The sequence below is a fragment of the Hordeum vulgare genome, chromosome 2H, assembly GCF_904849725.1.
Source record: "Hordeum vulgare subsp. vulgare chromosome 2H, MorexV3_pseudomolecules_assembly, whole genome shotgun sequence".
NCBI lineage: Eukaryota > Viridiplantae > Streptophyta > Magnoliopsida > Poales > Poaceae > Hordeum > Hordeum vulgare.
In genome coordinates, this window is record NC_058519.1 from 568,370,905 (window position 1) to 568,395,246 (window position 24,342).

The 24,342-nt window shown below is 42.9% G+C and overlaps 1 pseudogene; it reads right to left on the minus strand.

The window, feature by feature from the left end:
• Positions 1–15,766, minus strand: part of LOC123428660 — a 160,023-nt pseudogene extending 144,257 nt beyond the window's left edge.
• Positions 15,767–24,342: the final 8,576 nt, after the last annotated feature.

Here is a 24,342-nt window from a genome sequence, read left to right on the forward strand (position 1 = left end):
ACTTCTCTTTGGGGAGATCAATATGAGCAGCAAATGATTCACATAGTGAAGCTACTATCTCAGAGTCAAGTCCATACTTAGTGCTAAAATCATAAAAAGTGTTTGTTTCAACAAAGGATTTAACGCAATCAAACTTGAAATTCATACCTGACTCCTTACCTTCTTCAAGCTCCCAATCTTCAGAGTTGCGTTTAATTCTCTCCAATAAATTCCATTTGAAGTCAATATCTCTCTTCATAAAAGAACTGGTACAAGAAGTGGCAAGCATGGTGCGATCATTATGAGAAAGCCGAGCATAGAAGTTCTGAATGATAATTTCTCTCGAGAGCTCATGATTGGGGCATGAATATAACATTGATTTAAGCCTCCCCCTAGCTTGAGCGATGCTTTCTATGTCACGAGGCCAAAAAATATAAATATAATTCCAATCACGATGTAGTAAATGCATAGGATAAAACTTTTGATGAAATTCCAATTTCAACCGATTGTAGTCCCATGATCCAGTATCATCACATAGCATATACGATGTCAACGCCTTATCCTTAAAATATAAAGGAAAGACCTTCTTCTTGACCTCATCCTCGGGCAAACCTGCAAGCTTAAATAAACCACAAACTTCATCTACATAGATTAGATGCAAGTCTGTATGTGATGTTCCATCTCCTGTAAAAGGATTAGCCAGCAGTTTCTCAAGCATACCCGAAGGAAATTCAAAGCAAATATTTTCAGTAGGTGCAGAAGGTTGAGGAGCAACTCTTTGTGCTTCCGTTCGAGGTGAAGATACCCCGAACAAGCCCCTCAAAGGATTAGTCTCCATAGTGACAAGCGACAATAAATTCCAGCACACTATATGAATGTTTCCTTACCAATTTCCACTTACCAAAGGCGCTTCACTCCCCGGCAACGGCGCTAGAAAAGAGTCTTGATGACCCACAAGTATAGGGATCAATCATAGTCCTTTAGATAAGTAAGAGTGTAGAACCCAATGAGGAGCAGAAGGATCTGACAAGTGGTTTTCAGCAAGGTAAAATCTGCAAGCACTGAAATTGTCGGTAACAAGTGATTGTGTGGTGAGATGATTCGTAGCAAGCAACAAGTAAAAAAAGTAGAAACGGTGCAGAAAAGTGGCCCAATCCATTTTGTAGCAAGGTACAAGCCTGGACAAAGTCTTATAGGAGGAAAAACGCTCCCGAGGACACACGGGAATTCCTGTCATTCTAGTTTTCATCATGTTCATATGATTCGCGTTCGTTACTTTGATAGTTTGATATGTGGGTGGACCGGCGCTTGGGTACTGCCCTTACTTGGACAAGCATTCCACTTATGATTAACCTCTCTCGCAAGCATCCGCAACTACGAAAGAAGAATTGAGATAAAGTCTAACCATAACATTAAAGTAGTGGATCCAAATCAGCCCCTTAAGAAGCAACGCATAAACTAGGGTTTAAGCTTCTGTCACTCTTGCAACCCATCATCTACTTACTACTTCCCAATGCCTTCCTCTAGGCCCAAATAATGGTGAAGTGTTATGTAGTCGACGTTCACATAACACCACTAGAGGAAAAACAACATACAACACATCAAAATATCGAACGAATACCAAATTCACATGACTACTATTAGCATGACTTATCCCATGTCCTCGGGAACAAAAGTATCTACTCACGAAGCGTAATCATATTCATGACCAGAGAGGTAATGAGTAGCATCAAGATCTGAACGTAAACTCTTCCACCAACTAATCCAACTAGCATCAACTACAAAGAGTAATTAACACTACTAGCAACCTTACAAGTACCAATCGTAGTCGCGAGACGGAGATTGGTTACAAGAGATGAACTAGGGTTTGGTGATTAGATGGTGCTGATGAAGATGCTGATGGTGATGAGTCCCCTTCGATGAGAGGAGTGTTGGTGATGACGATGGCGATGATTTCCCCCTCCGGGAGGGAAGTTTCCCCGGCAGGATCGTCCTGCCGGAGCTCTAGATTGGTTCTGCTCAACTTCTGCCTCGTGACGGCGGCGAATCCATGAAAAAGCCTCCTCTTGATTTTGTTTCTGGACGAAACCCTTCATATAGCAGAAGAGGGGGGGCAGAGGGCCAGCTGGGTGCCCACAAGCCCCTAGGCGCGACCAGGGGGGTGACCGCACCTAGCAGGCTTGTGGCCACCTGCCGGCGCCCCGCTGGCACTTCTTCGACCCAATATTTTTTATAATTCCCGAAAAAAATCCTCGTTGATTATTACGGCGTTTGGAGTTGCGCAGAATAGGTATCTCAAACTTGCTCCACTTTCAGGCCAGAATTCCAGCTGCTGTCATTCTCCCTCTTCATGTAAACCTTGCAAAATAAGAGAGAAAAGGCATAAGTATTGTACCGTGAAGTGAAATAACAGCCCAAAAAGCGATAAATATCAACATGAAAACATGATGCCAAATGGACGTTGATACGTCTTCGTCGTATCTACTTTTCTGAACTCTTTTGCCCTTGTTTTTTACTCTAATTTGCACGATTTCAATGGAACTAACCCGGACTGACGCTGTTTTTAGCAGAATTGCCATGCTGTTGTTATTGTGCAGAAATAAAAGTTCTCGGAATGTCCTGAAAATTTACGGAGATTTTTTCTGGAATAAAAAGAAAAATACCTGCGCAAAGATCCACCGGAGGAGGTGGACCAGTGGCCCACAAGCCCACAGGCCGCGGCCACCCCCCTAGCCGCGCCGTGAGGGCTTGTGGGGCCCACATGGCTCCACCGCCCCCAAACTCAGCTCTATATCTTCCGTCTCGCCTGGAAAAAAATCAGAAAGAAGTTTCATCGCGTTTTGTGATACGAAGGCGCCGCCACATCCTGTTCTTCATCTGGAGGGCAGATCTGGAGTCCGTTCCGGGCTCCGGAGAGGGGAAATCGTCGCCATCGTCATCATCAACCTTCCTCCATCGACAATTCCATGACGCTCTTCATCGTTCGTGAGTAATCTCATTGTAGGCTTGATGGACTGTGATGAGTTGGATGAGCTCTATCATGTAATCGAGTTAGTTCTTGACGGGGATTGATCCCTAGTATCCAATATGTTCTAGATTGATGTTGCTACTACTTGGCTATGCTTAATGCTTGTCACTAGGGCCTGAGTGCCATGATTTCAGATCTGAACCTATTATGTTGTCGCCAATATATGTGTGTTTTAGATCCTATCTTACAAGTTGTAGTCACCTACTATGTGTTATGACCCGGCAACCCTGGAGTGACAATAGGCGGAACCACTCCGGAGATGACCATAGTATGAGGAGTTCATGTATTCACCACGTGTTAATGCATTGGTCCGGTTCCTTATTAAAAGGAGAACCTTAATATCCCGTAGTTTCCATTAGGACCCCGCTGCCATGGGAGGGATGGACAATAGATGTCATGCAAGTTCTTTTCCCTAAGCATGTATGACTACATATGGAATACATGCCTACATTAGATTGACGTACGGGAACTAGTCACTTATCTCTCCGTGTTATAGCTGTTACATGATGAATCACATCCGTCACACTCATCCATCACTGATCCACTACCTACGAGTCTTTTACTACTGTTCCTTGCTATGTTACTTCGTCTAGGCTTGTCCCTTGCTACAAAAGGGATTGGGCCACTTTGCTGCTGCTGCTGTTACTTTGCTGCTACTACTGTTACTCTGCTGCTACTACTGTTACTCTGCTACTGCTGCTACTGCTGTTCCTTGCTACTTCGCTGTTACTTGTGTAAAGATATTTTCCGATACCGTTGTCGGGGAAGAATATTTCCCGTCCACGTGCTACCTACTGGCGCCATTGATACAACAGTTAGGAATAGTCTGCCGTCAACAGATCGTTTTTGGCACCGTTGCTATCATACTACTTTGCTACTGATACTTTGCTTGCAGACACTAATCTTTCAGGTGTGGTTGAATCTGACAAACTCATCTACTAATACTTGAGAATATTCTTTCGCTTCTTCCTTGGCGAACCAACAAATTTGGGTTGAATACTCTACCCCCGAAAACTGCTGCGATCCCATACGCTTGTGGGTCATCAAGGCTCTTTTCTGGCGCCGTTGACGGGGAAGCACAGCTATATTCTCTGAGTCACTTGGGATTGACGTCTGCTGATCACTATGAGGAATTCGAAAGATCCAAGAACTAAAATCTTGCCTTCCACTACTAGGAGAGGTAAGGAATTGCCATCTAGCTCTGCACTTGATTCACCTTCAGTTTTGAGTAAGTTTGCGACTTCGCTTCCTACTAGAAATCTTGATATGTCGCCTGTGCTTGATGATGCTACTTCTGATGTCCATGATGCTATGCTTGATACTATGCCTGATGATGCTATGCTTGATACTTTGCTTGATGATGCTATGCTTGATACTATGCCTGATGATGCTATGCTTGATACTATGCCTGATGATACTATGCTTTATACTATGCATGCTATGCGTGATACTGCTTTGCCACTTGGTGCATTCCTTGATGCACATATTGCTAGAGCTGCTGTTAGATGTGATGATACTTCTGAAACTGCTGATACTATTGAAGTAGAACCTGCTACTATGCCTGAATTGCGTGTTATGCCTGATACGCGCTATGTTATGGAGGGAGAGATAGCCGAGGACTTTCTTGCGTGTAAGGATAGCTATGATGTTGAGAAACTACTTCTCAAGTGGAAAGAAAAGTCTTTGAACGCTAGGATGAAATATGACCCAAAGTTTGCTACTTCGCCTAACTTTGTGACCGATAAGGATTATGAATTCTATGTCGACCCTGAGTTAATCACTCTCGTCGAATCTGATCCTTTTCACGGTTATGAGTCTGAAAAGGTTGTAGCCCATCTTACCAAACTACACCATATAGCCACCCTATTCACTAGTGAGGAAAAGGTCCGCCACTACTATATCCTCAAGCTGTTTCCTTTCTCGCTAAAGGATGATGCTAAGACCTGGTTCACTTCTCTTGCTCCTGGTTGTGTGCGTAGCCCCCAGGATATGGTCTACTACTTCTCTGAAAAATATTTCCCTGCCCATAAGAAGCAAGTTGCCTGGCAGGAAATATACAACTTTGCACTAGCTGAAGAAGAGAGTCTCCCATAAGCTTGGGGGAGGCTCATCCAGCTACTGAATGCTTTGCCTGATCACCCTCTTGAGAAGAATGAAATACTTTATATCTTCTATAATGAACTTGCCGATGCTTCTAAAGACCACTTAGATAGTTGTGCCGGTTGTGTTTTTAGGGAACGAACTGTAGAACAAGCAGAGATCCTACTGAATAACATCTTGTGCAATGAGAACGCTTGGACTATTCCCGAACCACCTCCTAAGCCAACTCCAAAGAAAAGAGGTATTATATTCCTCAGTCCTGAAGATATGCAAGAAGCCAAGAAATCTATGTGAGAGAAAGGCATTAAATCTGAAAATGTCAAAAATCTACCACCTATCGAAGAGATCCATGGTCTTGATAACCCGATACAGGTAGTAGAAGTAAATTTTTTGCGTAGGTTTGATGAGAGTGATGTTCCTTTTGATTAACCTGCTAGCCTATGCATGGATGAATTTGATAACTTTGTTGCCAAACAACAAAGCTTCAATGATTATGTTAGCAGACAATTGGAACAGAATGCTCGTATGCTTAGTCATTTAAGTGCTTGTGTGGACAGAAATGTCAACGATCTTAAGCTTCTGAGTAAACATGCCTCTATGGTTACTACTCAAGTAGAACAAGTACTTAAAGCTCAGAATGACTTGCTCAACGAGTTGAATGACAATTCTGTCAGAGTCGTTACTAGAGGCGGTAGAATGACCCAGGAACCTTTGTATCCTGAGGGTCACCCGAAGAGAGTTGAACAAGATTCTCAAGGAGTTAGCACTAATGCACCTAGTCATCCTAGAAAGAAGAAGAAAGATGATAGGAACCTACACGCTGGCAACCCTGTTGCTGCTACACCTGAGAGTCAAAATGATGCCTCTGTCTCTGATGCTGAAACACAATCTGGTGATGAACATGAGCCTAATGATAATATCAATAGTGATGTTCATGTTAATGCTCAACCTAGCAATGAAAAGGATGTGGAGATTGAACCTGTTCATCTTGATAACCCACATCCTAAGAATAGAAGATACGATAAGAATGACTTCACTCCTAGGAAGCATGGTAAAGAAAGGGAACCATGGGTTCAGAAACCCATGCCCTTTCCTCCCAAACCATCCAAGAAAAAGGATGATGAGGATTTTGAGGGATTCGTTGAAATGATCAGACCTGTCTTTCTGCAAATGCGTTTGACGGATATGCTCAAGATGTCTCCGTATGCTAAGTACATGAAGGATATTGTGAATAATAAGAGGAGGATACCTGATCTTGAGATCTCCGCCATGCTTGCTAACTATACCTTCAAGGGTGGAACTCCTAAGAAACTAGGTGATCCCGGTGTGCCCACTATACCTTGCTCCATTAAAGGTAACTACATTAGAACTGCTTTATGCGACCTTGGAGCCGGTGTTAGTGTTATGACTCTCTCTCTCCTTATTGTAGACTTGAGCTGGATAAGTTGACACCCACTAAAATCTCTCTGCAAATGGCCGATAAATCAACTGCTTTCCCTATCGGCATTTGCGAGTATGTGCCTGTTGTGGTTGCTAAAACCACTATCTTAACAGACTTTGTTATCTTGGATATTCCCGAGGACGATGCCATGGCGGTCATCCTCAGAAGACCCTTTTTAAACACCACGGGTGCTGTTATAGATTGCAACAAAGGCAATGTCACTTTCCATGTCAACGGTAATGAGCATACGGTGCACTTTCCGAAGAAACAATATCGAGTACATTGCATCAATGCTATCGAAAAAACTTCATCGATACTTATTGGGAGATTTGAATGCCCTATTCCTCGTGTCAAGATGAAGTATGATTTGCTTGTTGGGGAGATACACATCCTCATTGAGGTGACCTAGTGACTATTCAGAAATTCTCCGTTCTCTTTTGCGATTCAAAAAGGTTTGTCGAGGAGACTTGATCAACCTCATTGGCGGATTTTTTTCAATGACCATGAGATGGATGAATCGAGGAGTCACAAACCTGTGTTCCAAGCTTTGACCTTTCGTTGCTTAGAAGAAAAATGATAGGTTTAGTTTAGTTTTCCCTGTTTTCTGTTTTAGCGTCCGATAGAAAAGTACCCCGAAAATAAAAGTTCTCCGAACGTCCTGAAAATCTAGTATGATTTTTTCTGGATTTTTTTGAAAAATACTGGGACAAAGAGTATGTCTGGGGGCCACACCAGTGGGCCACAAGCCCTAGGGGCGCGGGCACCCCCCTGGCCGCGCCACCCAAGCTTGTGGGGCCCACAGGCACTCCCTCCACTACTTCTTGCTCTCATTCGCTTCTCCTAGCTCCAGAAAAAATCGTTTTGCAGCTCAAACCCATGTTCTTGCTCCTCTTGCTGGGATTTTTGATCTCTTTTCTCAAATCACCGTTCTACGAACTGTTTTGGGGAAATTACTCCTTGGTAAGTGACTCCTCCATTGGTCCAATTAGTTTTTGCTCTAATGCCTTATACTCCGCGTATTTTTGCTGCCTTGGTGACCATGTTCTTGAGCTTTGCATGCTGATTTTAGCTGGTCCCAAGTAGTTTTGATGTGTAATATGGTCTCTAGGCACTTGTGGGAGTAGTTGCTATGAGTTTAGTTGAGCCTTGTTCACCTTTCCTTTGGATCACTGAAAATTTCAGAAAAGGAAGATGTTCAGGAGAAACTTTCATGGTGGTTCCTCAAGCTAGAGAGATCCCCGTCTCGCGATTCGGGAGCCTGATCCTTACCAACAAAGGGACGCGCAGGTACAACCTTGTGAATGGCCTTCTAATGAATTTATGATTGAGGCAGGTTTCAAAGATGAGTTTGATGCACTTGGTCACAACGTCGGACTTGAGGAATTCATCTCTGATAAATGTGAACAGTATGTTGCTCTCACTGCCTCTTTTGTTCGTAGATTCAAATTTTCAGCTGGCCGTGAGACATCGGTACTATTTGATCTCTATGATAAATCATATACCATGGATTTAGAGGATTTCAATAGAATTTGCAAAATACCTATTTGGGGTAGCCTCAATGATCCTCCTAAATCTTCGGTTAGAGATTTTTGCTCTAGTATTACTGTTGGAGAAACTAGAGACGTTACGCAAGCTACCATGGGGAGTATTCATTTTCCTGCCTTGCATTATTTTGCCCTCTTCATAGGCAGATGCATTAATGGCAAGATTGAGCATTGTCACCTCTGCGCACCCGGCCTTAGTATCCTTAAGAGCGCAGTGACGGGTGACAAAAGCTTCAACATGGGAGCTATTATAGCAAGGAGGCTGAATAAGAATGCTAATGAAGGGGATTTATTTGGTGGGATCTATGCCACTCGCATAGCAAACTTCCTTGGAGTACCCATCCGCGAAGGAGATCCCCCGCTCCATACAACTTTCCTTGACCGCGTCGCTTTGACACGCTACGAGTTCCTTGAGAGGGATGACGAATCCCTCCTATACCGTTTGATATTTAACCGGCAACGTGTTTTCCATATTACCTTTCCTGCTCCTGCTTTCTTTGACTTTCAGGTAAACAGAGATATTACATAACCAGAGGAGTATGAGAGGGAGGCAAAGGCTGCTCGTCTTCGTGAGGCAGCTATTCAGGCAGTGGCTGCAGCATTCCCGTATAACCCCCATTATGATTTTGGGTTTCGCCAGGACCATCCTTGTGAGTAGACCAAGTAAGGCCAAAAGCCTAAGCTTGGGGGAGTACGTGCTCTCACCGACTTTACATTCTTGCTTATGCTTTCATTTTGTTAGTCGGTGTTCACACTTTGCCACTGTATCATCCATGCTAGTTTATTTTCTTTTTCTTGTTTCCTTTTCGTGTGTCCGTCTAGTTTGAGAAAAAACAAAAAGATTTCCTTTTTCTTCTTTTGCTTGTTGGGAGCTTTCGCGTGTAAATAGTTTTCTTTTTCTTTGGGTCAAGGTAGAAGATATTGGTTACAATGTTTAGTGGCTCTTGCATGCATACCTGTTTAGCTTTCAAAGAGCCATATTACTTTGTCATCTCCTTTGTGTCTGCCTGCAGATTCCAGCTTTAGTCCAATGCACGAGCACGCTTATTATTGTTCACATCGTTCGGTCGTGCAAGTGAAAGGCAATAATGACGATATATGATGAAGTGACTGAGCCTGGAAAAGCCGGTATGAACTCGATCTATTTTGTTTTTGTAAATATGACTTACTCATCATGCCTAATTCCGCTTTGTTGTGAGAGAAACATGTTTGCATCGACAACTTAGAGATCATAGTTGCTTATGTCATGCTTACTTAGCTAGGAGCTTATAATGGTTTGTCTTGGATGCCCACATGAATTTTGAGATGACTATGATGTAGTATGATAGGATGGTATCCTCCTTTGAATGTTTCAAGTGGCTTGACTTGGCGCATCTTCACGCATGTAGTTCAAACAAAATCAACATGGCCTCTATGATGTTCATCTTCATGGTGATTTATGTCCTACTCATGCTTGCACTCAATGTTAGTTAATCTCAATGCATTTTGATGACTGTTGTCGCTCTCTAGTTTGTCGCTTCCCAGTCTTTTGCTAGCCTTCACTTGTACTAAGAGGGAATACTGCTTGTGCATCCACTCCCATAAACCCAAAGTTGTTCCATATGAGTCCACCATACCTACCTATGTGCGGTATCTACCTGCCGTTCCTAGTAAATTTGCATGTGCCACTCTCTAAACCTTCAAGAAATAATCTGTTTTGCATGCCCGAACCGCTCATGTGGTGACAGGGGGCTATTGGTATCTTCCATGCTAGGCGTGTTATCCTCGATATGTGTTTATTCACTATCATTCACGAGAAAGGGGCCGGTAATTGGAATTCCCTGTTCCATGCTCAAATCGAAAAGATAATTGCAAACAAAACTCCCCCAGGATTGATGTTGGTATGGACGGTACCCAAGGATTCGGCTAGCCGTGGAGTGTGATTGATTGGTGGTGGGGGGTCAAAACTTTACTTTTCTGTATGGGAACCGCCTATAGCATGTGTAGCGTGGAAGATATTGAGAACTCTTAGTCATTGCGTTGACAGTGAAAGCATGCCACCCAAAATTATTATCTCTGTTTTCAAAGCTTGAGCTCTGGCACCTCTGCAAATCAATGCTTCCCTCTGCGAAGGGCCTGTCTATTTATGTTCCTGTTGAGTCATCCTCCTCTTACAAAAGCACCAATTAGAGAGCACCTCTGTCATTTTTATGCTTTGCTTTTAACTGTGTTGAGTGTGACTATGATTGGATCTTCATTACCTTGAATTACAATGTTTAGTCAGCCCTTGGTCTTTTAAGGTGCTCTGCATTTATGTTTTGCGGTCTCAGAAAGAGCTAGCGAGATACCATCTATTCGTACTGCTTCATGTTGTTTTGATTGAAGTGTTGACATTTGAGGCTTATTATTATTTGCTCGCTAGGTGATTATGCCATTGATATGAGTTTACCATGAGACCTATATGTCATTTGCTTATGTGGTTTGCTTGTGATCTTGCTGAAATTTTGGTTGTGAGTTAGACGTAGTTGCAACAACAAGATCAAACAGAGTTTGTCAAAGTTTTTCTTTTGTCTCTCTTAGTTTGTCAACTGAGTTGCTTGAGGACAAGCAAGGCTTTAAGCTTGGGGGAGTTGATACGTCTCCGTCGTATCTACTTTTTCGAACTCTTTTGCCCTTGTTTTGGACTCTAATTTGCATGATTTGAATGGAACTAACCGGACTGACGCTATTTTCAGCAGAATTGCCATGGTGTTGTTTTTGTGCAGAAATACAAGTTCTCGGATTGTCCTGAAAATTTACTGAGATTTTTTCTGGCATAAAAGAAAAATACCTGCGCAAAGATCCATCAGAGGAGGTGGACCAGTGGCCCACAAGCCCACAGGCCGCGGCGACCCCCCCTGGCTGCGCCGTGAGGGCTTGTGGGGCCCACGTGGCTCCACCACCCCCAAACTCAGCTCTATATCTTCCGTCTCGCCCGGAAAAAAATTAGAAAGAAGGTTTCATCGCGTTTTGCGATACGGGGGCGCTGCCACATCCTGTTCTTCATCTGGAGGGTAGATCTGGAGTCCGTTCCGGGCTCCGGAGAGGGGAAATCGTCGCCATCGTCATCATCAACCTTCCTCCATTGACAATTCCATGATGCTCTTCATCGTTCGTGAGTAATCTCATCGTAGGCTTGCTGGACGGTGATGAGTTGGATGAGATCTATCATGTAATCGAGTTAGTTCTTGACGGGGATTGATCCCTAGTATCCACTGTGTTCTAGATTGATGTTGCTACTACTTGGCTATGCTTAATGCTTGTCACTAGGGCCCGAGTGCCATGATTTCAGATCTGAACATATTATGTTGTCGCCAGTATATGTGTGTTTTAGATTCTATCTTGTTAGTTGTAGTCACCTACTATGTGTTATGACCCGGCAACCCCGGAGTGACAATAGCCGGAACCACACCCGGAGATGACCATAGTATCAGGATTTCAAGTATTCACCACGTGTTAATGCATTGGTCCGGTTCTTTATTAAAAGGAGAACCTTAATATCCCGTAGTTTCCATTAGGACCCTGCTGCCACGGGAGGGATGGACAATAGATGTCATGCAAGTTCTTTTCCCTAAGCACGTATGACTACATACGGAATACATGCCTACATTAGATTAACGAACGGGGGCTAGTCACTTATCTCTCCGTGTTATAGCTGTTACATGATGAATCACATCCGTCACACTCATCCATCACCGATCCACTGCCTACGAGACTTTTACTACTGGTCGTTGCTATGTTACTTTGTCTAGGCTTGTCCCTTGCTACAAAAGGGATTGGGCCACTTTGCTGCTGCTGCTGTTACTTTGCTCCTACTGCTGTTACTCTGCTGCTGCTGCGACTGCTGTTCCTTTCTCCTTCGCTGTTACTTGTTGCGAGATCTTTTCTGACACCGTTGTCGGGGAAGAATATTTCCCGTCCACGTGTTACCTACTGGCGCCATTGATACAACATTTAGGAATAGTCTGTTGTCAAGAGATCATTTCTGGCACCGTTGCTATCATACTAATTTGTTACTGATACTTTGCTTGCAAACACTAATCTTTCAGGTGTGGTTGTATCTGACAAACTCAGCTGCTAATACTTGAGAATATTCTTTCGCTTCTTCCTTGGCGAACCAACAAATTTGGGTTGAATACTCTACCCTCGAATACTGCTGCGATCCCATACGCTTGTGGGTCATCAGGCGTATCAACACCCGCCAGTCATCTTTATGCAACAAGTTGCATGTTAGTCGATGAAAACGGTCTCTCGTAAGCATACGAGTAAGGTTGGTCCGAGCCGCTTCAATCCAACAATACCGCCGAATCGAGAAAAGACTAAGGAGGGCAGCAAATCAAACATCAACGCACACAAAAAGTTATGTGTTCTACTCGAGATCACATCTACGCATGAACCTAGCTCATGATGCCACTATTGGGGAACGTTGCATGGGAAACAAAAAATTTCCTACGCACACGAAGACCTATCATGGTGATGTTCATCTACGAGAGGGAGATCGGATCCACTAAGCGGAAGCGTTAAGAAACGCGGTTGATGTAGTGGAACTGCTTCGTGATTCAAATCACCGTCGTCCCACGATCCGTCCTCATCTAGCACCGAACGGACGGCACCTTCGCGTTCAGAACACGTACAGCTCGATGACGATCTCCGCCTTCTTGATCCAGCAAAAGAGACGGGGAAGTAGATGAGTTCTCCGGTAGCGTGACGGCACGCTGGTGATGGTGATGATCTTATTCCTGCAGGGCTTCGCCCGAGCTCCACAGAAATCCGATCTAGAGGAAGAACTACGAAGTAGAGGTTTAGGGTTGCACGTGGAAAAGTTGTGTCTCAAAATCCCTAAAACCTCTAGTATATATAGGAGGAGGGGAGGGGCTAGCCTTGAGGCTCAAGGGAGCCTCCAAGGCATCGGCTGAAGTGGGAGGAGGGACTACTACTCAAATTCGGTTCGGAAGGAGGAGTCCCTTCCTTCCTTCCCACCTCCAATTTTTTTCCTTTTGCATTGTTTTTTCTCCTTGGCCGAAATAGCCCTATTGGGCTGGCTACACCAGCCCACTAAGGGCTGGTATACCACCCATGGGCCTATTAGAATTTCTCCCGGGTGGGTGGCCCCTCCCGGTAAAACCCCGGAACCCATTCGTCACTCCCGGTACACTGTCGGCAATGCCCGAAATCTTTCCGGAAGCCAAATGCAACAATCATATATATCAATCTTTGTTTCCGTACCATTTTAGAAACCCTCATGACGTCTGTGATCTCATCCGGGACTCCGAACAAAACTTCAGTCACCAACACTTGTAACTCAACTATACCGAAACGTCACCAAACCTTAAGTGTGCAGACCCTACGGGTTCGAGAACTATGTAGACATGACCTGAGACACTCCCCGGTCAATATCAAATAGCGGGACCTGGATGTCCAGATTGGATCCTACATATTCTACGAAGATCTTATCGATTGAACCTCTATGCCAAGGATTCATATAATCCCGTATATCATTCCCTTTGTCCTTCGGTATGTTACTTGCCCGAGATTTGATCGTCGGTATCCCTAAACCTATTTCAATCTCGTTACCGACAAGTCTCTTTACTCGTTCGGTAATACAAGATCCCATGACTAACAATTTAGTCACATTGCTTGCATGGCTTATATGTGATGTTGTATTACCTAGTGGGCCCCGAGATACCTCTCCGTCACACGGAGTGACAAATCCGAGTCTTGATCCATGCTAACTCAAGGACACCTTCGAAGATACATGTAGAGCACCTATATAGTCACTCGGTAACGTTGCGATGTTTGATACACATAAGGCATTCCTCCGGTGTCAGTGAGTTACATGATCTCATGGACATAGGAATGAATACTTGACACGTAGAAAACAATAGCAACAAAATGACACGATCACATGCTACGTTTATAGTTTGGGTCTAGTCCATCACATCATTCTCCCAATGATGTGATCCCGTTATCAAGTGACAACACTTGTCTATGGTCAGGAAACCTTAACCATCTTTGATCAACTGGCTAGTCAACTAGAGGCTTACTAGGGACATAGTTTTGTCTATATATCCACACATTCATTTATGTTTCCATTCAATACAATTATAGCATGGATAATAAACGATTATCTTGAAACAAGAAATATAATAATAACTATTTTATTATTGCCTCTAGGGCATATTTCCAACAATCATATGGGTCAAATTGAAGATGCGTTGATCATTGTATTCAAGATCAAGAGAGAGAGAAAAATTGTCGTCTATGTACTAGCCATGGACCTGTAGGTCTATGGTGAACTACTCACACACCATCATGAGGGCAACAAGGTTGATGAAGTGGCCCTCCGTGATCGATCCCCCTCCCATAGGGTGCTGCAACGGAGCTCCAGATGGCCTCCTATCAGAACAAAGACTTGCGACGACGTAAAAAGTGTTCGAGGACGACCTTTAGGGTTTTGGGATATATGAGAATTTATAACTGAGAGAACAAAGTTGCGAGAGCCTCGAAGGGCCAACAGTCAATTAGGACACGCCCCCAGGCCACGCTGTGTTCGCTTGTGGGTCCCTCGGGTGGCCTCCAGCCTTCTTCCAATACTCATTGGTCTTCTTTTGGTCCAAAAAAGTCTCCAATAAGTTTCAGGTCAACTAGACTTTGTTTGGTATTGAAAACCTGAAAAGTGAAAAAACATGCAGAACAACAACTGGCACTCAGCACTAGGTCAATAGGTTAGTGTTCAAAAATAATATAAATGGGTAAATAAATACCAAAAAAGTATTCTAGAATGATAATATATCAGCATGGAACAATAAAAAAATTAGATACGTTGGAGACATATCAGTGGTGCTGCTTAAACTACATCGAGATGTTTTCGCAAAAAACTTGGTGTGTGTGTGAAATGAAACACATACTTGAGCTAAGTCCGAGGACTTGATGAGATGGGTGAATATGAGATGTTCATACCCTGCTGATATTGATATCTGTAACCTATTCATATGGACATCTGCAACCTATTGATGCATGCTTCTACAAGTTGATTGAACATGTCATTGCACTAGAAATTTGCTTTCTTCAACTTACCTACTTAGTGCTATATCATGCATTGTTATACCTTATTCCAAACATGGGATCTTGAGATTACATTCAAAGTACTCATTGGCTTGCCACTGGTTATTTAATTGGCCAAGCATGGAAGAGTAGGAATATGGTGAAGAGAGTACCTTGGCTACGAACATGCGAATTCGAACGCTTCCCAGTCACAATGGGCGTAGGGTTAAGGCAGATGGCATGGGTTCACACATTCGTTCCATATTTCCACTTCTAGTTGTGCTTGGTGTTCGGCCTTCATGGCGCTATCTGTGTAAGACTTCACCTTGATGGTCTTTATTTGTGTAAGACGGTATGTATGGATGTAAGACTATTGTTAACCATCTTCTATGGGTTCAGTGAGCATTGATATCTCGGATCACTATACACATGCATTTAATGATCACGACTTATGAGTTGGGGATCCATCCTGATGGTAGGAATCCTTAGTTAGCATGGACATTAGTTAGGCCAAGACCATTATCAAAGACTATACCTATTACCTATACTTAGGAGTTTCTACACTTCTTACCCAATGTTGAGGAAGTCGTTAACTCGTAGCTGCTCGCTCATCTTGGGAGTAGCGAGTAATCACAGAATCGCCCTATTAACCAGATTAATCAATCGACCATTAATCGATGCCATTTTAAACTTAATAGAATAAAAAAATTATGGAGAAAAATTACATTGCAAATATGAAGCAAATGGCAGAATTTTGTTTTCTCGATAGATCAAAAACATGTATACAACAACAATCAACCATGTGTGCATAAAAATCAACAACAAAGTTGTATGCAACAACACTTTTTGCCGATTCGGCCTGGGACGTAACTGTGAGAGATGGCAGCCATGCAACAATGACACATAGAGGGAAGGTGACAGTGGCCATGCAAGACGTCTTAACTAGTTGGTCGTTGGAGGTGGCGGGTCGCGAAGGAGGAGGGAATGTAGAGGCATGCACATGAAGAAGGTAAAGCGGCCACACACATGGGAGTAGGTGAAACTGCAGTGCACCGATGAGGCCCTAGCGAGCCGCCATATAGGTTGGAAGGGGATGAGAGGAGCGAGAGGGGGCGAGTGGAGGTCTAAAACCTAGCTCTTTAGGAGCGGGAGGGGTTATGGGCCAAATAATCGAGCTTTGTTTGCCCATGAATTAACATGTCAACAATGATTAATCGGCCTAGCAACTGATTAATCGGTCTAACAAACCATTTAATCAGTCTGATATACCATTTAATACGCGTGGCAAGTTAACACGTTGAATAGGTGTTATTCGATTCGGCCACCCAATGAGTAGCGATTATCTCGACCATTAATTAATTAATTAATTAATTAATTATGGCCCTATCTATGTAAGACTTGACCTTGATGGTATTTTTTGTGTAAGACGATATGTATGGATGTAAGACTCTTGTTGACCAGCTTCTATGTGTTCTGTGAGCCTTGATCTCTCGGATCCCTATACACCGGCAATCAGTGATTACCATACAACAGGTATGAGAGCCACCATGACTAGAGGAAGCCTTAGTTAGGATAGACGTTAGTTAGGTCAAGACCATTATCAAAGACTATACCTAGTACCTATACTTAGGAGTTTCTACACTTCTTACCTCTTCTGGGCTACTCTCAAAACTTTACTAACACCCCTCCCCTTAAACCTATGTAGATCATCGTCATACCCGAAGAACTCCTAGCATCCGGCTTTCCCCTACTCCTTAAGGATAGCCTGGAGAAGTACCAGTTTCGACGATCCCCTGTTTTTCTCTACCACGAGCACTGGGTCGATGCCACCATGAAGGAGTACCACATTGATGTGGTCGCGAAGGCAAATGACTCCCCAAAGAATTGGTTGTTTGAAGGACCACAGATGGAGACCTTGGTGAATATAGTCGAGACAACTACATGGAAGGCACTAATCCACCTTTGAGACATCATCCGAGAGAGGCTCACAAGCCAGCTACTCACCACCTACCTTTCAGGAAGGATGATATTGGCGAGAGTTGGACATTGGTCCCATCCAAGAAGGATGGAACACCACTCAGGTTCGAGACCTACTTTAGCCTATCCACCGATAGTATGGCTCAGAGTCTGATTAAGTAGTCCATGAAACTCCGCAAGGAACTTCACCACACTCGGGAGCTACTTCGACAAGTCAAGACGAAGCCAGACTGGATCAAGAAGGATGGATCCCCCAAGGGACGACCATCTATCGCTTACACAGGAGGAGTACCCCCAGCTAGAGATGCTGAAAGCACATATGCTTCCTTGGTGGTTTTGATAATTCAGGACAACATACATTGTCTCTTGGACTAACACTTTTACCTAGTATATTTCAGGTATAGTCCACATAGAGCCTTGGCCTAAGGATTGTGAGGAGAAGCCCTTGATGAAGGAAGGAATAGGATTGGCTCAAGCTTCAAGCGAGAAGACTCTACATTTTACATTTATCAGAAATCACTTTGAGTCCATAGGAAAGCCAATACTATTAAAAGGGGTGAGGTATTATGATAAATTGGTTGCTCAAGTGCTCAGAGGTAGCCACCAAAAATACTCAGCCATTCTCCCAAAAAATATTTATGTCCAAAGCCAAACCACCAAAATCGGTGCCACCAACTTTTTCCACTCGGCCCTACCGATTTTCCACCACACAGAATATATCTGCAACCTGTTGATGCATAATTTTACAAGGTGATTGAACATGCCATTGCACTAAAAATTAGCTTTCTGCAACTTACCTACTTAGTGATATATCATGCATTGTTATACCTTGTTCCAAACATGGGATGCTTGCGAGTACATTCAAAGTACTCATTGGCTTGCCACTCGTTATGTAATTTTCCACGCATGGAAGAGAAAGAATATGGCAAAGGGTACCTTAGCGATGAGCATGCAAATTAGGACACTTCCCACTCAAAATGCGTGTAGGGTTAAGGCAGATGGCATAGGTTCACACATTCATTCCAGATTTCCGCTACTAGTTGTGTTTTATGTTTGTCCTTGACGGCCCTATCTATGTAAGACTTGACCTTGATGGTCTTTATTTGTGTAAGACGGTATGCATGGACGTAAGATGGTATGTGTTCAATGAGCATTGATCTGTGGGATCACTATAGACGTATATTTGGTGATCACGACTTATGAGTCAGGGTCCCCACAAAGCCCTATCGGGATTGCTCCACCACCATCGCCACCATGTCGTTGTGCTGCTGGAGATCCCATCTACTACTAGGTGTCGTCCGTCCGGTGCTTGATCGAGACGGGTCGCGATGGGATCGTGAAGACGTACAACTACATCAACTGTGTTTTCAACGCTTCCTCTCAGCGATCTAGAAGGGTATGTATACATACTCTTCCTCTCATAGTTATGCATCTCCATGGATAGATCTTGCATGCGTGTAGGATTTTTTTGTTTCCCATGCAACATTCCCCAATAGTGACATCATGAGCTAGCTCTATGCATAGATGATATGCATAAGTAGAACACAAATTGTTTGTGCGTGTTGATGTTCACATTACTTACCTCCTTAGTCTTATCTTGATTTGGTTGTATTGTGGGATGAAGCGACTCGGACTAACCTTACTTGTCCTCGCACAAGAGACCAGTTCCAGCGTTCGACATGCAACTTGTTTTGCATAAAGGTGGCTGACGGGTGTGTGTCTCCCCCACTTTGGTAGAATCGGATTCGACAACGGAAGTCCTTGTAGAAGGTGAAAAGGCAACTTGATTATCACTGTTGTGGCTTTGCATAGGTAAGAAAATTTCTTGCTAGTTGCCCGTAGCAGCCACATAAAACTTGCAACAACAAACTAGAGGGTGTCTAATTTGTTTTCACAGGGTATGTTGTGATGTGATATGTCCAAGACATGATTTGATATATGTGATGTATGGGATGATCTTGTTTTTTAATAGTTATCATGACTTGCATGTTGATGAGTACGACAACCGATAGGAGTCATAGGGTTGTCTTTAACTCATTTCATGCCATTTGCTTTACTTTATCGCTATGAGTTAGCAATAGTTGTAGAAGAAATAGTTGGCACGATGACCATATGACGACACGATGATGGAGATCATGGTGCCCTGCCGGTGACTATGGAGATCATGCGGATGCTTTGAAGATGGAGATCGAAAGGACAAGATGATGATGGGCATATCATGTCACTTATTTGATTTGCATGTGATGTTTATATTTTTATGCAGCTTATTTTTCTTAGGACGATGGTAGCATTATGATATGATCCATCACTGGATTACAAGATAAAATTGTGTTCTCCCCAAGTATGCACCATTGCGAAAATTCGTCGTTTCGAAGCACCTTGTGATTATCGGGTGTGATAGACTCTTCATTCGCATACAAGGGGTGTAAACCAGTTTAGCACATGCAGAATACTTGGGTTAAACTTAATGAGCCTAGCATGTACATGCATGGCATCGGAACACAAGAGACCAAAAGGTCGAACATGAGCCATATAGTAGATATGATCAACATGGAGATGTGCACCATTGAAACCACCTCATCTCACGTGATGATCGGACTTGGGTTGATGGATATGGACCATGACACAGTTAGACAACCACAGGGATGTTGATTTGAGTGGGAGTTCACTAGTAATATGATTAACTGAACTTATTATCATGAACTTAGTCTAAAATTGTCTTTACAAACTATGTTGTAGATTAACGGCTCGTGCAATAGCTCCCCTAAGTTTTAATGTGTTCCTAGAGAAAGCTAAGTTGAAATATGATGGAAGTAACTATACGGACTGGGTCTGTAATCTGAGGATTATCCTCACGGCAACACAAAGGGTTTATGTCCTCGATGTGCTGCTTGGGGTGCCACCCCGTCCAGCATCGTTTGTGGACATTGTTAATGTGTGGTAGGCGCGTGCTGATGGCTACTCTATAGTTCAATGCACCATGTTGTACGGCTTAGAACCGGGGCTACAAAGGCTTTTTGAACACCATGGAGCATATGAGATGTTCCAAGAGCTGAAACCAGTATTCCAGGCTCATGCCCGGGTCGAGAGGTATGAATCCTCTCACATGTTCTTTAGCTGCAAGATTGGGAAGAACGGCTTTATTAGTGAGCATGTGCTTAGAATGTCTGAGTACTATAACCGCTTAAGCCAATTGGGAGTCAATCTTCGAATGAGGTAGTGGTTGACAGGGTTCTCCAGTCACTGCCACCTAGCTGCAAGAGCTTTGTGATTAACTATAACATGCAAGGGATAGAGAAGATGATCCCTAAATTGTTTGCGATGCTTAAATCTATGGAAGTAGAAATAAAAAAGGAGCATCAAGTGTTGATGGCGAACAAAACCACTAGTTTCAAGAAAGGCAAGGGCAAGATGGGAAACTTCAAGAAGAATGGAAAGCCAGTTGCCACTCCCGTGAAGAAATCCAAGGCTGGACCCAAGTCTGAGACCAAGTGCTTCTATTGCAAGGGCACTGGACACTAGAAGCGGAACTGCCCCAAGTACCTGGTTGATAAGAAGGCTGCCAACGTCAACAAAAGTATATTTGATATACATGTTATCGATGTGTACCTTACTAGCTCTCGTAGTAGTGCCTGGGTACTTGATACTTGTTCAGCTACTCATATTTGTAACTCCAAATAGGAGCTATGGAACAAACAAAGGTTGACAAAGGACAAGGTGACGATGCACGTTGGAAATGGTTACATGGTTGATGTGACCGCCTTCGTGACTCTCGCTTTTCGATTACCATCGGGATTAATTTTAAATCCCGATACATTTGAATGAGCTATGCATATCGGCCAGATGTTCTTCCATCATTTAGGAAAACGAGGTACATCTGAACGGGTTCGCTGGTAGGAACTATCCTAGAACTCCACATAAGTTGTTTTATCTCACACACTCCTACCTTAGAGTTACGATTGAGAGGACATTTGGAGCTTCGAAGAATATGTTCAAGATCTTGAATCAGAAGTCATTCCACATTTTCCTCACTCAGGTTAAGTTTGTTCTTACTTGTTGCCTTATGTATAATTGAATCCTACAATAGGGTTGTGATGAACTGTTACTGGAGGAGAAAGAGGTGACGCGTGATGATGTCACCTCCGGTCATGATGTGAAGGCATTTGTCAATGAAGCGCGAAAAATAAAATGATAGAGTGAACACAATGTGGGAAAACAAATGCAAGACAAAAATGTGAAACAAAAATGCTAGACATACAAAGAGTTACATAAGGTTACACGCTGACTAGGATTCTTTCTTTCTAACTAACCACTCCCCCTGATTTTCAAGGGGGGTGGGGTCCTCATTCCCCTTAATCTTCAATCAAAATCCACCTTTTTGTAAAACACATGTAAACTTAGAGGGTGCTTGGATCCAAGGGACTAAAACTAGTCTGACTAAAACTAGTCTTTTTAAGAGGCTAAAGTTCCAAGCACCCCTGACTAAAGGGAGGCTAAAACTAGTCTTGAGGCTAAAATCTTTTAGTCAGGGGTACCCCTACTAAAATGTGAATTAGTCCTTTCTCTCCTCATTTAACTCCCCAGACGAGTTCTGGATTGGAGGGTTTGCAGGATAATAAATGTTCATTAACTTGATTTTAGTCTCTTTAGTATTTGGATCCAAGCATGGGTGAGGCTAGCAAGTTTTAGTCTCACTACTTTTAGTCATGGGACTAAAACGTATCCAAGCACCCTCTAAAACTTGCTAGCCTCACCCATGCTTGGATCCAACCAAACTTGTTATACTTTAATGCTATTTGTTAATTATTAAGATGAACTATAATTTGTTTTTAAAGTAAGGCTGAAACTATATTCAAATCATGTGTGATAAGATCATCATTAATAAAAAAAGAAAAAAAAAACACTTTATGCAGTTTACAGCCAAACAACATAAAGTTTGTCCGCCGAATACAACGCATACAACCAAACGACGGGTTAATATTGATTGGGAGCGCCTGGAGCTCAGCTAGATGAGTTTTAAGTATGGTCTCAGTCACCTGACGTCGTGTGACGTCACTACAACCTATCAAGCCCAGTTGTCTCAACCCAGTTGAAGTCGTCCCAGCAGCCCAGTTGTCCCAGCGAAGTTGTTTGCCCAAGTTGTTTCCCAGCCCAGTTTTCCCAGCCCAGTTGCCCCAGCCCAGCCTTTTATTGTGTCCCACCTGGGCATACCTCACGTGCCTAAGGGGGAAAACCCACCTGGGCATCTCACGTGCACCAAGGGGGAAAACCCTACACCCCACTACCTTCTTCCTCCTGGCATCCCACGGGATCCACCGGCACACACCCCCAGGGATCTGGATCTGTGTCCTAAAAAGTTCTCTGAGACAATAAAAAAGAGCATAATGGATGGAAAATCAGGAGGTTCTCAAGGGACTCACCAGGGTACCTACTCTTCCCAATCTATTCCTAGTTTTCTCCTTATTCTCCCCAAATTGGTCAACTTTTAGGGAATTGAGAACCTAGTTGTATTTATATTATTTGACCAATTTTGACCAACTGAAAACAAAATTATTTGACCAATTTGTATTTCCTCCTGTCACAACAGCTATTATTGAGCAATTTGGACACTATCTCTTTGGCAAGGAGGTTAGTAGTATTGTATTGAATTTAAAAAAATAGAAATCTTCATATCTTTCTGTACTTGCCTGAATGAAAAAACAGCATAAACTATGTTTTTACCCTCCTCAGACATGCACAAGACATTTGAAAACACAAGAGCTGGGAGGTAAACACCATGATGGTGCTCTTGCTTATAACTACAGTGAACTGAACGACATCCAAACAACTTCTTCTGGGATTAATAAAAGCATCAACTCCAACCCCCAGGTAATAAATAATTCGGAGAAAGTAGAGAAAACTTGTTGGAGAACTGGATAACTTATATAATGACTGTGCATGAACAACAATACCTTCCTCATTTTTTGGACAGGAACTGCACCTCATGAATGAACCAGGCAAAGCAAATATGTCATACATGCAGTTGATGCTCACTGCTGAGGAAGAGGTTTGAACTAAATTTCCTTTGGAAACCTGCAAACGTATATACAAAGTAATTTCATTGTTAAAAACCTATTTCAGGGAGCAAAATATTTGTCGTCTCAATCACAGGGTGACCGCCTAATTCGTACTGAGGTAAGTTGTGAACGTTATCTCATATCTTATAGTTAAAATACTATCAGAAAAAACTTATATAGCACACTGAAAATTATCCTACTGTTGAACAAAAATTAATGCAGGCTGACATGTTCATGATAACTGGCCGGTATGGAAGAGAAACAACAGAAGATGAAATGCACACAGCAACTGAACAAAGAGACCATGCATTCATCACAAGAGAGATCGAACACATTCAAGAAGATTCACTATTTGCTGACAACATGACAATACAAGGACTGCAAGAATTGAATTGGGAAAGTGATGCAGCTGAGTATGAACAGAACCAGTCTTTACGTATGTTGCACGACAAAGCTCACACATGCACAGATTCAGAAGATGATCTTGAAATAGCACAGAATCAGAGAAAAAAAGATATGTTTGTTGATATTGGAGAACAAGAAGATAACAATGAGATCCAGATAGAACAACTTACACAAGATGACATTCTCATTTTTCTTGAAAATGAAAGCATAACTAATGCTGAGAGTTGCAGCCAAGAAGTCCGTAGTCATCATGTACCGCATGATGGCATGGTTTTTGATAACCAAGATGCAGCTTACGGATTTTACAATGAATATGCAGCCATATGTGGTTTCTCCGTAAAGAAGGCATCATCCTTTTGTGCAAAAAAAGAAGGAGGAAATGCACCAACAAGAATAACTTTCAAGTGCAACAGGTCCGGGCGTAGAATTGAAAAGGAAGAAAAGGAATCAAGACTGAAAAAACGACGGGAGGCTAGACAAGCAAAAACAGGACAGGTGCCGCGTGAGAACAGCAGGAAAAAAATTTAAACACAATTGAGATTACAGGGTGCAAAGCTCAGCTAATAATCACAAAGAAAGGGGACAAATGGGTTGTTACAACAATCAACCTCGAACATAACCACGAGTTAAGTCCTCATACGGAGTCAAAATACCTGCGTTCGCATAAACACATTACAGAGGAGGAAAAACAACTTATCCGTACGTTCAATGCTGTAAAACTACCTACAAGGAAAATAATGACCATCTTGA